Genomic DNA, 16818 nt, shown 5'->3' with positions numbered 1-16818 from the left:
ATCAATTAAGCCTTGCTTTAAGGCATCCTCAATTTGCATCCCCATTTCATGTAGATCAGAAAAGGTAGGGAAGGGGAGTACAATCATCTTTTGCATCAACTTCGGCTGAAGATTACGCACAATCATCTGAATCTGGTCTTTGTCTGTAGGCCTTAGGGTCATCATCGAAGCCTTGGCCCTCCATCTAGTCACGAATTCTGAGAAGCTCTCTTTAGGCTCTTGCCTCGTTGTCTCGAGATCACGCGTTGTAATCTCGATTTGTGTATTGTATGAGTATTGCGTAATGAAGGCCTCGGCCATCTCGTCCCAGTTTCTCTTGACATCATCTTCTAATTTGGCATACCATATGGCCGCCACACCCGACAGGGTTCGACCAAACAGAGACAGCTTCTGAAGTCTGCTAAGACCCATTGGCCTTAAGATATCTGGAAACAATCTCAGGTGCACCATGGGGTCCCCGGACCCATCAAATCGATCAATGTGCGGCATTTTGAATCTGTCAGGCAGCGTCACAGCTGCGTCGGTATATCCATCTTCGATGTCAGGGATGGTCTTGACTCCTTGGGATCTTTTGAACAGCTTTTCGAGCTTGCTCAACTTCAATGCTGTGGGATCTGTTTCGAACTCAAAGGGAGAGTCCGGTAAGTTGGTGGGTGTTTTGGATAACTGGGGTTGGATTTGGGGTAGGATCGGGGGTAGAGGTGGTCCCGTGGGAATGTCCGTATCATTCTGAACATTAGCTGTCTCCCCGGGGGTGGGAATTCCTGGCGGGGGAGGAACTTGTTGCGAAGCAGATGCTCCGATTTGCTGCTGTAACCTTACGATTAACTCTGCTTGTTCATTCATAACCGTGGCCTGCTGCTTGGCGAACTCTGCCTGTCGGATAGCATCCTGCTGCATCATTTTCATACTCCCTTGGAGCTGGCGCACCATCTCCTCTAAATTGGCCATACTGTTCTAATCTGATTGCATTACTGGTATATATTCCCTTTCTGCGGAAGAAACAGAACCCTGATCCCTACTGTACTTAGGTGGGGTAGACAAAGCCCTCTGTACTGACTGTTGAACTGATATTCTCTGCCTAACTGCCCTCCGTCTAGTAACCGGGGGTAGAGAGTGGTACACTGGTTGTCCGTCTACCAGATCCTTAGATCGATAGAGCCGACGACCTCTAATCCAGAGTGCTTGGGAAATATCTACTGGGTCAGAAGCAATTATGCTCGACTACCTAGTAAAAAGATAAATAAAGCAAATAAATAAACGGGCAATTGGACAGCGTAACAACGTAAAATAAACACAACACGCAGTTGGACATCACAACAAATTGCCCACAAGCTGAATGTACTGTTCCTTAATCACTGATCACCGTTTCCAAATCGCTGTCCCAAAGTCTAAATCTGATACCCATAGATGACTGATTCCCAAAAACACTGACGCCCGTAGGCCTGACACTCAGACTTGCGAACTGATATGTGTGTTCCCCTGCATAGATACACTCTAAAAACACATAGCAAGTAAAGAGAGCCAAAACACCCCTATGGAGGGGTAGGGTTTCCCTGTCCTATTTTGTCAGGAGCTAGGGTTTCACTATGCATGCAGTAGTTTTCAAACAACCTAACATCGGGTAAGCAACTTGTCCTAGTTTGGAATGGTCACTATGGATTTTGATATGCACTAGGTCGAATGGTTGAAAAGGGTGCCCCGGTAAAACCGGGGTTTGTGTTCCCATACTGTCAGAGCCCGTAACCGGTCAGCCTTATGGCATGCTTTGACAAAGTCAAGCCTCCGACAAACCGTTCAGGAATGGCAGATGGAAAACACGGTGTCTTAGGCGCACCAATGCACATGCAATGCAAAGAGACACATAAATGAAATCAAAATAGGATATCACGAGTTCGAGTCAAGCTCTCTAAATCCCCAGCAGAGTCGCCAGAAACTGTAGACGCACCCGTGGGCCTCGCTACAGTTCGGACTCAATTCGTGTCACGGTTCTTAATCTGAACCAAAGAGTCCAAATCCGGCAAATCGTTTTGAGAAATAGATTTTTTTAGAAAGAAGTGCCAAACATGGACTGCTTTGCTAGATACAGAGTCGCCACCTAAATATTTTTTATGGGGGAATTCAGGAAACCCTGACTCAGTGCCAAAGGCCACGTGTCCGTCATCACCAAAGTTGCCTCGGCTCGGGAGCTTGGGTACGATTGGGGAAGGTCAGCTATGAGCACCCCCTCTTGCCTGATCCGAAGATCGGCCTCTACTAACCGTGATATCCGTTTTTGAAAACGTTATGTGTTCTTATTCCGGTTATTAGCCTAGAATTACTATGTTATGCGCACAACAAACAAGTATAGACCAAATCGCCTAAATTGGAACAAAATATTGCATGTTCGTTTTGAAGATGATTTGCTACTCGCAAGTAGGGTAAAATGCAGGTTTTTCCACCCTCGAGTGGGCTTTTAGAAAAGATGGTTTTGCCACTATCTAGTAGGCTTAAAACTCACAGTTTTAATGCATTATTCCAATTTAGGTAATTCAACCTCCATCCACAGGCATTCAAGCAGTTATATCACATAAGCAGCTAGCCTAATGGAAATCATGCTGTTATGGCAACACTCACACGCATGCGGTATGCTAAAGCATGAATGCTTACCGAGTACTCCGAGCCAAAACAAGAACATGTTAGCAATCATGCATGATCCAAGTCCATGTTTAAATGCCTAATGCAACGCATACGGAATGTCACTAGAGTAGGCTCGGCTAGTCTATAAATGACATGTGAAAATGCACAAGTAGCACGTATTCAAGTTAGATTTGAAATACTTATGCAGTTAGTATGATGCGCCGAGCCTGGTGCATGCAAGACTAATGAATGATGCACGCATGCATAGCATAAGGTATGCTAATTTAAATATGCCCTAGTCTACCATCATAAGCGGGTAAATAAAATGGAAGAAAGACGTGGGGTTGGAAGACATACACACACTCACGCACACTTATTACACAATTGCCCTCGCTCGGAGGGTCTGAATAAATATTACAGTCTGAATGAATAGTGCTAAATTAATTATTACAGAAGTTCCAATTAATTAATAATTTAAACAAAGAATTAAAGTGGCCACAGCCCCTGCCTCGAAATGTGTGGATGATGCATGCTTGACTCGTCTTGCCCAAAAATCCGTACCATGCCACTGTTGCTTCTGTTTACACTGCCTTGCTCCTTCGAAAAATTGTGTAACTCCCAAGGTGAACTCTCTGGACACTGGGGAGCATCACCGACCAAGTGGAATTTTCACCGGCCATGTCCGGATGGTTATCGACCATTTTTAAATCCATCGGCAAATAATGAATGGCCGGTCGGCAGTATAGATAGCCGGCCGGCCAAATATTCCTGTAGAACCTGTTTTTGACAGCAACAGAGGGCAGACAGTGCATGGCAAGGAAATTCAAAGCAATGTATGCATGGCCGTTCTCCCTATCATGCAATGGACTCAAGGGAGCATGGCCCTCGACCCTCGGGCCATCAATCACGTACTTCAATGCATGATGGCCCAAAAGCCAATTGTGCAACTTTGATATCAAATGAAATGCAAGCACAAAACACATCAAAGGCAAGGGAATGCACAATGATGCACATACGACCTAAGCATGCAAACAATCATACGAACATGCAATGCAGCTACATGGCACACACAATGCTAACAACATAATATGCACAACGCATTGAAACATGGCATACACAATGCAGGATGGACTTATACCAATGTGAGTGGACCTCAGCCACACTCACATCAGTGGCCAATAAGATGGAAACGAGGCAACCGAAATGCACACAAACATGTCCAATGCATGGACCGATCCTAAGATACAACACGCAACTCTAACTAAGCATGGAAAATGATGAAACATGGCATATGAACAGGAAAATTCCAGCACTGAAGCATGATGCTAAACAGCCCCAAAACATGGAAAAATGGCACCCGATGCATGAGATGAAACCCGCAACTTAAAACTAGGCACACGGAATGACTTACAGCTATACAAAGCATGCATTATTTGATCACGAGGCATGAAGACAGATGCAAGACAGTCCCAAAAAATGCATATTTTCAGTTTATAACAAGTCTCAAAGATGAACACAAATAGGGCTAATCTATCATGCAAAAATGGTCCTAAAAGAGAGATTAAACACAAAGGGACAGAAGATGGCCCCAAATGGCAAAGAGACCTTCAACAAATTTGAAGAGGGGCTCAAAAAAAGGCACTTTACAGTTTACATCAAGCCACGAAAATAATCAAAAATAAGGCCAAACTATCATGCAAGAAAAGGCCTAAAAGAGGGGTAAAGAGACAAGTGATAGAAGGAGGCCTCAAACAGAGGAGAGCCCTTCAACAATGTTGAAGAGGGGATCAAAAAAATTTATTTCAAAGTTTATGGAAAAGTTCAAAACAGCTCGCAAGTAAGCCTAAAATACTATGCAAAAATTGGCCTAAAAGAGAGATAAAGAGGCAAGTGGTAGTAGGAGACCTCAAACAGCAGGAGGTCCTTGATCAAACATGAAAAGGGTCTCAAAATATGACTATTTACAGTTTGGGTAGGAGCCCAAAAAAACTAGCAAGTATGGCTTAGATACAAAGCAAAATAAGGCAAGAAAAGAGGAGAAGAGGACTTACCCTTGAAGACTAATGAACCAGCAGCTCTTGGACCAAATTTCTGAGCCTTTAACCTCTCCAAAACAATCTCAAAGTGCTGGAATGAAGGATGGAGGCCTTGTGCTATGAGGTGTAGGGTAAATGGTGCAAGAACCTTAGGATTTGAAGGGTTTGGGAGAGAGAGATAGGGAGAGAGCTGAAATTTTTTTTAGAGAGAGAGGAAATTCTTCTTTCTCCAAGTTGTATCTCTCTTCTCTCTTCTCTCTTTGTGTCTTTTGTCTCTCACCTTTTTTCAAGAAGCTTGATTGATATAGAGATATATCAATCTGTAGCTCCTCAGAGCTCCCACATCCAGACATGGGTTGGGGTATGGCCTGGAATGACAGCTGCCAGCTGTCTGCAGAAATATCTGTTGAAAATCACATTTGGCCGACCAGCCATCAAAGTGGCCGACCGGTAGTCAAAATGGCCGGCCGGCCATCCATTGGGCCGATGGCAACATAACACAGCCAGTGGCCTCAAGCCATGGCCGGTGGAGTGTGGGGATGTCCCAAAAGCTATTCCCTGCCCTCCAAAGGAAAAATACAAGTATTTGGTGCAAAACCAGACACAAAACGATCGAGTCGAGAGATCCTGAGGCAAGGCGCGTAGCCGAGGCCTCCGGGAACTCAAGACGAACACAAAACATGGATGATCACCGAGTGTTCAAGCGGTGACGTTTAAGTCTTGAGGACGGTCAAAAATGGGGTGTCTACACCTCCGCCTCCACGAGATCTACCCAAATGTTAAGAGTTGCTCTACATTGTTGTTATTTTCTATCATTTTTTTCCCCAGGTAATAAAGCTGGCCAATAATTTATTCTTTCAGTTGTATTAAGTTTTCTTTCTTTGGTTATTTTCTATCATTTCTTTTTCCATGTAATAAAGGTGGCCATTAATTTATTATTCCAATTGTATTAAGTTCGCTTTCTTGGATGTAAAATAATATTATGAATATTCTAATGTTTATAATCTTTGGCAAGTGCAGTTGCTTCGTTTATATGAACCACAATAATTGTGCTTTATATAATAAACTAGTAGTAAAAAATTAATTTTGAGTTTTAATATTTTATGTGTGTAGCATGACTTGTTCCGCGCCCTCTTTCGGAAGGTCGAAATAAGCCCTATAGTTCGAACTCCCGCGGTTCTAAATCTAATCTCACAAGTGCAATATGAAATTGATAAACACCAAAGAGTCAAAATCTGGCAAATCTATTGGAAAATCGATTTTGAATCAAATTGCTAAAAATGAACTACTTTGCCAGATACAGAGTCGCCACCTAAATATTTTTGGAAAATTTAGGAAACCCATGACTCGTCCTAAAGGCCACGTGTCTGTCATCACCAAGATTGTCTCGGTTCGGGAACTTAGGTACGAGAGGGGAAGGTCATGAATACATTTGAGCACTTTCGCTTGCCCGATCAAAGATCGGTCTCTACTAATTATGATATGAATCTTATTTACATTATATGCTCTTATTCCGGTTTAATAGGCTAGCATTACTATGTGATGCGCACACACACACAAGTATAGACTAACTTGTAAGAATTAGAACACTTGATTTAGGTTTGTTTTGCAAAATTACATCGCAATACGTACCACTTGAAAAAGGTGATCGTCTATAAACATTACCCAAATTATTCCAATTCAAGCAATAAGCCTTCATTCATAGTCATTCAAGCAGTTTAGCACTAAAGCACTTAGCCTCATGGCAAGCATGCTAGACATGGAAACAATCACACACATGCGATATGCTAAAGCGAGTAAAGGCTCACCTATTACTCCAAACCAAAATAAAGAAAAGAGTTTGAAAAATGCATGATCCCTAACTTATGCAATATGACTAATGCAACACATGTGATATGCAATTTACTAGGCTTGGCTACTAATATGGCATATGAAGCAATTTGATAGCATGTGGTCTAAGTACATATTCAAAGAAGTATAAGCAATAACAATGCGGTTAGAATGATGAACTGAGTCTCGGTGCATGTAATACAAGTGGATACAAACAAGAAGTATACTAAACAAAACATGATACTCCTAAACTAACCATCATACGCTAGTAAATAAAAGGGAGAAAGACGTGAGGTTGGAAGACATACACATTATTACATTGCGTTCTTACAAAGAAGAGTCCGAATGAATAAACTAGCTAACTAATTAAAGCTAAGTTAATTGTTACAAAACAAATGAAATTACCTAAACTACTTAACTAATCATTACAACACTTGAATTAACTAACTATTTTAGTCAACAAACGAATTAAAAAATGAAATTGAATAACTAATTAACTAACTAGTTAGTTAAAACAATTTCCAAATATACTAGCTACAACTAATTAATTATAACAAATAGCCAAGCTATGTATTTAAACTTAAACATGCTTGATACGCGAGGAATGCTCATGCACGTGCTCAGTTTCCACCCGAAAAGCCACTGTTTTGCTTCTGGAGTCTCTGTTGCACAATAGAACACATACACTGTTGCTCACTCTGCTCTGCAAAAGGAACATACTGCTGAAATTTGCACCAGTGGCCGGCCGGCCAGTGATGAAGGTTGCCGACCACCTGCCAGCCATGGAAAGTGGCCTGCCGGCCACTGCTGCCCCAGTTCTCCTTGCTGCAATAGAGGACAAACAGAACATATACAGGGCATTTCTACACAACTCACCCCTCATTTTCATGAACAAATCCAAAGAGTAGTGAACTTAAACCACAAACCACCAACTCATGCAATTTCATTGCATGATGGCTTGTGAATTAAAGTGTGCAATTCCAATGAATGCAATAAAAAGAGGCTCTAAAGACCACCTCCCTATCATGGATGATCAAGGGAAGTAGTGACCTTGGAGCTTTGAATCATTTCATCACTAATGAGTATGAAATGGTTCAAGCTTCCATGTGTTCAATTAACGTCCGATTGAACACAACCAGTTATTATCTTGCACTATTTTTAGTCCCAATTTTAGATTACCAACCATCCTTTAATTCATTAAGTCCAATAATGAATTTGAGTCCTTTAATGGAGTGAAGTACCAAATCAAGAGTTAACTTAAGAGCTGTTGATAATGAATCCTTAAAAGGGATTAAACCATTAAGCATGACAACCTCAATCTCATGCTTAAAAGAACAAGAGGCTTGAAACAACTCTCAAAGCAAAACAAAAGCCAAGAAAGGAAGGAGGTTGCAGAGATTATTAGTGCTGAAAATAAGTGAGAAAAGCATAAATAAATGCTATCAACTCAGAGGAGATGGTGTCTAAGGCCTAGAACACCAAACTCATAAGGATTATTACACTACAAGCATGCAAAACAAAGCTTTAATGCAACTAACAGTCCAAAACAGTGCTAAAACAGTCTAAAACAAGTCCTAAATCATGCTGGAATTGAGCTAAAAAAGTCTAGAATAACATGCTAAAGCATGGCACAAACTAGGTTAGTAAGCAAGACACAAGGAGGGGAGGCTAACCCCTCCAATTTTGGACTTCAAAAAGTGTTTTTAGCCACTGAAATAACTCTGAAAATCAGTGTTTAAAAGCTCAAAAATAGATAGTAAAAGCGTGGGAAACGCAAGGGTAAAGGCCTCCAAAACAAGGTACAAAGAAGAGTGAACCACCCCTCAACCTTTCATGGCCTTAAAACCCAAGCTTCAGCCCAAAAATACAGAGTTTTTATAAGACAAAAACAGTACAAAAATGTGCTGGAATGAAGACAAAAGTAGCTAAAATAATAAGCTAAAACATGGAGCAATTTAAGCAAGTAAACAAGCCAACAGAGGGGTGACTAACCCCTTCATTTTTTGGACTTCAAAACCACTTTTTTACCCTCTGAAAACCTTTGAAAATCAGTGGTAAAAAGCTCAAAAAATTTGATGAAAAGAATGGGAAACACAAGGGCAAAAGCTTAGAGAATAAGGTTCAAGGAAGGGTGGTTAACCCCTCCACCTTTGGTAGCTTTAAACCATAAGTTTTAGCCCATAAAAATAGTTGCAAAACACTTCAGAATCAGCAAGAAAAGATGGAAATGAAGTGGTGTAGAGATGGTGCAAAAGCAAGAGAAGGTATACCTCTTGGAGAGGAATGAACCCTTAAGTCATAAATCACCAATTTCACACTCTCAAGTGCTTCAAGAGCTCAAATTGAAGCTCAAATAACCTCAGCAAAAAGCTCTCTAGGTTTGGTTTAGAATGTTTGGGCAAAGGCTATGCAAGTTACAAGAGAGAGAGAGAGAATTATAGAGAGAGAGGATATTTTTCAAAATATTTTCTCACTCCTAAAATGTTTCTAACCTTGAAAGCAAGAAGAAAGGTCCTCTATATATAGAAAAAATGAGCCTTAGGTCGAAAATATAAAAAACAGACAGCTGGAGCTTTGTGGAAATAGCTGGCAAAAATATCTAGGTTTTACATTGGTGGCCGGCCGGCTAGCAGTGGTGGCTAGTTGGCCACAAATGGTGGCTGCCGGCCACTTGCAGACCATACTTCCAGGCCCGACTTCAAATGGGTATGTCTCCTTCATCCAGACTCGATTTTAGGTCATTCTTGAGTCTAAATTGAAGCCCCTGAAGTCTAGTTTCCAATGGTGGCAACTCACATCTAAATTCTAAGTGTGCAAAGAGATATGCCTATTTTAGTGAAGGTTGCTCAGTTTTGGTCTTAATCGGATTGATGCCTAACTTCAAATAGCCATATCTCCCTCATCCGGACTCGGCTATAGGAGATTCTTGACTCTAAAATGAAGCCCTGGAAGTCCACTTTTCAATGGTGGTGGCTTCACAACTAAAGTCTAAGTGTACAAAGAGATGGGCCTAATTTAGTGAAGACTACTCAATTCTCCCTTAACGGTTTCAAGCCCAACTTCTTCCCCAACTAGTTTTCTTCCCTCTCCTTCAATTTTCTTCAACTCCAAACCTATAAATAAGAGGTTTAAAAATATTTTTCAAAGAGTTTACCTCTCATCCATTTATTTCCACTTTGACCTTGCTTGGTTTACCGAAAAGTGTAATTTTTTATACAAAATGCGAGCCTTGGAATATCGTAGAAACATTTTCAAAAATATTTTGAAAGAGTGGGTTTTGAGGTCAAAATAGTTTTGGTCCAAAATGGGGTGTAAGGTTGGGATTTAGAAGCTCTTCTTGCTGAAGAAATCGAACATTTGAACAACATAACTTTCATCATTGAGTGATCAATCAATGGCGCCTAAGTCTTAAGGGCGGTCAAAAATGGGGTGTCTACATCTGCTCCTCTTTAACAGAGCTCGAAGTCATGAAATGACGTGAGTGAATGTCAAAGCCCGAAGATGACCCATTTTGACAAGGCCATAAGACTTGGGCAAACAAACAAAATACAGATGTAGTTGGTTGAACCTGAAGGTTGCCTACGTATCCCGTTGCAAGGAATCAAAGCAATGTAGTTCAGGGGAAGGATGCAAATATGATACACAGTGTAATGCAATAATACAATGATATATAATGTAATGAAATAATCAAACCACAAGCAGTGCTTACCACACAAATACCATAAAGGGATAGGGATGTAAAACAAACTACGTTTAACACAGAAAAAAAGTGGGTACAGCCAAATGACACCTAACACAGGCTAAGTGCCTACATCCTCAATACTGGTCTTAGCGCAACATGGATACTTACACATAACAGAACCATGTTTCAACGTGAAAGGATGTGAGCACATGCAAAACTATGTGTTTCGTAGAAAGAGAAAGAGTACAAGTAATTGGGTGGTAAGGTATAAGTGAGGAATGAACTGCTGGGGAAAGATAATGATCCTAAATGCTGAATGCAACAAAACAAAGTATGATGCAATGAATGTAATGGATGCAGTGAATAAGGCATAGGCCGAACCACATTTGACCTAGCAAAAAAGCATGGACACAAAACAGACCACGTCTAACATAGAAAAGGTGTTGACACCCTCAATACTGGCCTCAGCACAGCATGGGTACTTACACATGACAGAACCATGTTTCAACGAGGGCAAGGTATGAGCACATGCCAAACTAAGTTTAACATGAAAAGGATGCAGGCGATAAAATGGTATGATGTAATGGATGTAATGGATAATGTAGTAGATGAATATGGGTGACATACTCAAACTACGCTGGAATTGTGAGAGGATGACGAACAAATCCCAAACACGCTGAAATCGTGTGAGGAAGGGGACACTCAAACCACGCTGAAATCGTGAGAAGAGGTCTTGAGAAAACAGCCCAAGGTCGCATTCCACGTGTCCTGAGATAAATTCCAAACACGTTGAAATCGTGTGAGGAAAGGAACACTTAAACCACGTTGAAATCGTGAGAAGAGGTCCTAAGAAAACCACTCAGGGGTGCGTTCCACGCGCCTGAGATAAATTCCAAACATGCTGAAATCATGTGAGGAAAGGAACACTCCAACCATGCTGAAATCGTAAGAAGAGGTCCTAAAAAAACCACTCAGGGGCGCATTCCACGCGTCCTGAGGTAAATTCCAAACACGCTGAGATCGTGTGAGGAAATGAACACTCCAACCACACTGAAATTCTGAAAAGAGGTCTTGAGACGATGCGATGGATGCAAAGAGTATGATAAGATTGTGCGATAGATGCACAAGAAATACAATAAACAAACAAAGCGGCACTTTAGAAAATACCTTATGGGGTGAGTGGCGATGAACCGCTCTACCCTAACGAGGATCTCCCCCTTGTGTTCTTCGAACTCTTACCTGCAACTTATAGTTCAAAGGCCTTCAAATGCTGACAAGGGGTAACCTCTACATGTAGAAGCCACGGATGTCGCTTTTCTTCCTGATCATATTCACAACTTTCCCTATTCTCCAACGGGGTGATAGACTAGGTTGGTTCAGTATCCAGAATTAAGGTGCACACACGCTATCTCAATCTATGGGGCTGCCATACAGATTTCAACCCGGGGATACACCCCTGGGTATTTAAACCAGACTTTAGTCTCGGAAATTCCAAACCTTTGTGTTCTAGGCATCGCCATTCGAACTCTAGTTTCCACCGTTGCAATTAGTCTCCTAGGAACTCATTGCAAACACAACTAAGATACCTCTGATAGGGAATGGTGTTCGGGGATAGCACTTTGATCGCCATTCTGGCTTGAAGCAGGCTTGAGCTTGAGCTTGAGGTAGAGGTACACTCATACTCCGGAGAAAAGACAAGGCCTGAGAAAGTGCATCCGGAATGTAATCTCGGAAATTGCTGAAGTTGAAACAAACTCAGATGCTCCAATTTTCCCTCTTTTCTTTTGCTTTGCAGTCCGGAACCTATGTAGCTTCAAATAGGTCCTGCTTCTATTGCTCTCTCTTTTAATCGGGGTTGGACCCTGCAGTTTTATGAATGAAAGAATCCTGTTTTGCACATCATGATGAGAATGGCATGGCACTCTGAGCACAAAACAATTTATTTTTGGCAATTGAAACCAAGAATGAGTTTTTAACCGGGTATTGAGCCTATGACTGACCATAGTCAAAATGACTCAACAAAGGAAAAGTAAAGTAAAACAATCTAAACACATCTATTTACACTCAAAACGACTCAAAACAAGAATCGAGACAAACAAAAACAATAAACATAACACTCGAATGTTTACCACCGGTGGGAGACCTCTCAGTTCATGGGGAGCCCGTTGCTTCTCTAGGTATTGTTTCCTACCATTTCTTATTTGTGATTCTCGCGTCACTTTGGCACTCAATCTCTATTTTCTTTGAAAAGCCCTTTCCTTACTTTTTCTCTCATCGCACATCTCCCTATTCTTTAATCTCTCTTATTTTTTTTTTATCTCTTCCCAGATGTGGTTGATAGATAAGCTGGAAGTTGTGGACCTTATGAGGGGGGTCGAATATCCAGCATTCGTGCTTTGCACTTAGTTCGATACCTCACTGCTCGGAGGATGAGAGAGTTTTTTGGCCTCTGCTGCTAGCTTTAGTTGTGCCCTTTTCTGGCGAGTGTATTGATAATGGGGAAAAGACAGAAAACCTGACTCGACTGTGCCCCTAGTTCATCATTTTGATCATTTTTTGTTTTTATCTTTCCGCTAAAACAATTTTGACTAACATGAGAGTTAGATTAACATGCTTGTTCAACTTTCTGCTTTGAAATCATGTAAGTAAGGCTATGAGCACTGAAAATTTTCCTTTTTGGGTCCAAGAAATGGTCCAGTTTTGGAAAAATAAAATAATTTTCAAGAGAATTAGTTAACTTCACTAAAAATCCTCAAAACTGTTTGCAAATGGCCACTACCCGACCAACGAGGAATTAACTCTTGAGATGCGCAACCCCAGATCTAAACTTGAATTGTCTTGTAGTTGAATCTTTCTAACGGAATAGACAATCGATTTTGAACGAAGATGAGCACAAAGATGAGCCAATTTACAAGTGGATAGGATAGCTGAGTTGAACAAGGGTAAGCCAATCAACATGGATGAGACAAGCATGTTAAAAAATGGTTAGGGCCGAACTTCAGGATGAAGTTGCCTACGTATCCCAAAGATGGGAATCAGGCTGCACCTAGTTTCGGGTTTGAGGTTCACTCGGGTGTTGACACTCTTCTTTTGTGCTCTAACTCTTGCCAAGGCCGCCTTTTCAGGTTTTCAACCTTGCGAGCTCTATTTTTCCTCTTCATTTTTCTTTTTTCTTTTTTCTTTTCTCTTTTTTTTTTTGCTTTGTTTTCATTCATTCATTTATTTATTTATTTTTCTTTTTTTCTTGCTCTAACTTTTGCCTGGTCATCCTTTTGGGTTTTCAGCCCAGTGAGCCTCTCAAGGATAGAAAAGTTTAACTTGTCCATGTTGATCGGTCGTAGGATCTCTAAGCTATATGAATCCAAGGAGAATGGCTGTTGTTCCTTGATGATGTAGTCTTGATGATGTAAGGGCCCATCCAATTGGGTCTGAATTTGTCCCTAGTGTCATGGATATGAACTTGATTGTCCTTCAACAAAAAAATTTCTTCTTTCAAATTCTGGGATTTGGCTTTCTTGCTAGTCTTCATTGGTTTGAGAAATGACCCAGTCTGGAATCTTCGAACACCTCTGACCTTTTTGCCCCTAGTTCAAGGGCTGCTTCTAATCCAGCTATACAATCTTACTTTGATCACATTTGACATTCTCGTCCCTAGTTCAAGGGCTTCTTTCAATCCGACCATGCAAACCTCATATTTTGGTTGATCATTGAACATTTTAAATCAAGGTTCAAGGTTTGAAAGCAAATGGGTCGAGTCTTGAGGTTGAGAGTGATCCTCTGCTATACAATCTCAAGATCAATTCCAAGCATGTCTTCGTAGAACCACGTAAAATATTTTTAAAATTCTTTTAATAAAGCGACTAGTCACTCATGTTCTTCTGAAGACAATGTAGAACCAATCTAGATCAAGCCAAGATCCTTCTCAGTACTCACATTAACGGACATGATCTCATTCATTAAGGGCTTAGCACACATCTCTTCCTCTCAATTGATCAATTTTTTGCAAATCCCAAGGAATTCCTTCCTCTTTGTTTTCGCCATTATTTCAAAAATAGTTTTGAAAAAAACTGTGGTCAATGCAATGATTTAAAGGCACGGTAGAAGTAAGTGGAAAAGTACTGTCATTTCATTCAGATCTTCTGGCGCAATTGGCTCAATGGTAGAAACAAACTCAACGAGTGAAAAAGACAAACAAAACAAGACAGTGATGTGATGTCCGAGTTAACACGCCCAAAATCACCTGACTCTAACATAACAAGATTGACTCAAAACAACAAGACTGACTCAATACCTAAGTCCGAAAGTAAAATAAACAGTATTTTCAAAATTCTAAAAAGTGCATTCCATCCACCACATTTGGAGTAAAATGAGCACCATCAGCAGGTGGTTTATCCTTGATCACATAGTCATATTATCGCCTCCAGTTCATCGATCCAGTGCCGATAGATTTTGTAGGACCCGGTGGAGTGATGACCGTATTGTCAATCAGATTTTGAACTTCATGGCGAAGACGAAAACAATCGTCAGTGTCATGGCCAGTTTGTTGATAGAAGGCACAGTACTTGGTAGCTTTATACCTAGATGGAAGGGGATCAGGGAGTGGCCGAGGGTCAAGGGGTTTGAGATGGCCTTGCCCTATGAGGATTTGGAGAACTTTGGACAAGGTCATGTAAAGGGGATTGAAGGTGCAGTTACCAGCCCTGATAGGATTGACAAAGGGGTTGACAGGTGTTGATTGGGTTTGATGACCTCTTATAGGTGTAGGGTTGGAGCTGAAAGGGATATTTCTGGTACGACAACCCTTTTCATGGTTTATCCCTGGATTCAAAATGCTCCCAACCTGAGCGACAAAAGTGTCATCCACAATTTTTGCAACAACTGCAAACACTTGCTGTTTGTTCAGCCCTTTGCCCTTCAAAGCCTTAATAGCCCACTGAAGATGTTCATAGGGATCAATGCTTGCCTTGGCCTTGTTCTTGCCCCTTGCCTCTATTTTGCCAAGGGATTGGATCGCTATATCGGAGCAGAGCCCAGTTGTTGTTGACATGCCATCACCCAGACTTGAGATAGCTTCAGGTTGGCCATTTTGAATTGCAGCTAGCCCCAAGATTAGGGAGCCTTTTGGCGTGAAATTTCTGGCATGTGATGTGGTCGATGATGGAGCCAAAATCCCAAAGGCTAAATCTACCACAGTTCTTTGAAGATCTTTAATCATGCTCATTAGCTCAGAAGTAGAGGGTTCATAGGTTTGAATTAATTGGGGTTCAAGTGCATCCATCACACACAAGTCTGTGCTATCTAGAATGAACACCTCAGGCTTGGGTAATTGGGCTGGGGTGATGTATATGCTGGTGTTATAGGTGGATGGTAGTGTATGGATTAGATTGAGGTGTGGAGGTGATGGGTTAGGGGTGGCCTGAGGCCCTTTTGGTGGAACTATGATCTCTTCGTCAATAAGATCTTGAATCTTATGACGGAGGTGGATGCAACGGTTTGTATCATGATTGTGCAACTGATGATAGGTACAGTATTTAGCGGGGTCATATCTTGGTGGAAGAGGATTTGGAAGGGGTCGGGGTTCTAGGAGCTCTAGGTACCCTTTTTCTAGCAGCATTTTCAAGGCTTGAGAGAGACTCATGTAAAAAGGATAGAAATTTCGGGCTTGGGGCCGAGTTGAAGTGGTGGGTTTTTGGCTATTGATGGGAGTGGTGACAGTGTTTACTTCTGAGCATTTCGCAGCTGTGCTACCATTGGAATTGCAAAAAACATTCCTCCTCATAGGTTCATTACCCTTCACAATGATCCGTTTCCTGATGGCATCCTCGATTTGAACCCCAATTTCATGGAGGTCCTTAAAGTTGAATAGCGGGAGGACTATCATTTTCTGTACTAGCCTTTCATGCAGATTTCTAACAATGATACAGACTTGCTCTTTCTCTGGAGGCCCGCTTGCCATCATAGCCGCCTTTGCCCTTCATCGAATAACAAACTCTGAAAAGCCCTTCTTTAGTTCTTGACGCATTGCCTCAAGATCACGAGTTGCGACCTTAATCTGCGTGTTGTAGGAATATTGGGCAACGAAGGATTCGGCCAACTCCTGCCAGCTTTGTTTCACAGAGTCCTCCAATTTAGCATACCAAATGGCTATTATTCCAGACATGGTTCGGCTGAATAGTGACAACTTCTGTACTCGGGTCAAACCCATTAGTCGTAGGATGTTAGAAAATAGATGCAAATACACCATCGGATCTCCAGAGCCATCAAAGCGGTCAATATGGGGCATCTTGAACCACTTTGGTAAGGTAACCGCCGATTCAACGTACCCATCCTCTATGTCTGGAATAGAGTTGACCCCCTGTGCCATTTTAAATAGCTTTTTCGGCTTATTGACTCTGAGCGTAGTTGGATCAACCTCGAATTCGAACGGTGCCTCAGTTTGGTACACCGGGGATTTGGAAGTTTGTACTGGGATGGGTTCTGCTTGGATTGGGAGAACCGGAACACCCTCAGTTTGTGGATCTTGAGCAGTGGCAGTATTAGTTGTAGTACTAGGCACAAGAATAGCAGCGGTGGGTACATGTGATGTAGAGGCCACTGTTGGCTGCAGTTGCTGTTGCTGTAGGCTAGCTATAACCTCGGCCTGACGGGTCG

At 41.6% G+C, this 16818-nt stretch overlaps 1 pseudogene; it reads left to right on the top strand.

The window, feature by feature from the left end:
* LOC114276541 (laccase-7-like) overlaps positions 1–16033 on the top strand; it is a 33197-nt pseudogene extending 17164 nt beyond the window's left edge.
* The last annotated feature ends 785 nt before the right edge of the window (positions 16034–16818 follow it).

The sequence above is a fragment of the Camellia sinensis genome, chromosome 8, assembly GCF_055761805.1.
Source record: "Camellia sinensis isolate YWXY chromosome 8, ASM5576180v1, whole genome shotgun sequence".
Classification (NCBI taxonomy): domain Eukaryota; kingdom Viridiplantae; phylum Streptophyta; class Magnoliopsida; order Ericales; family Theaceae; genus Camellia; species Camellia sinensis.
The sequence above is the reverse complement of the archived record's forward strand: the minus strand, read 5'-3'. Positions and strand labels throughout refer to the sequence as shown.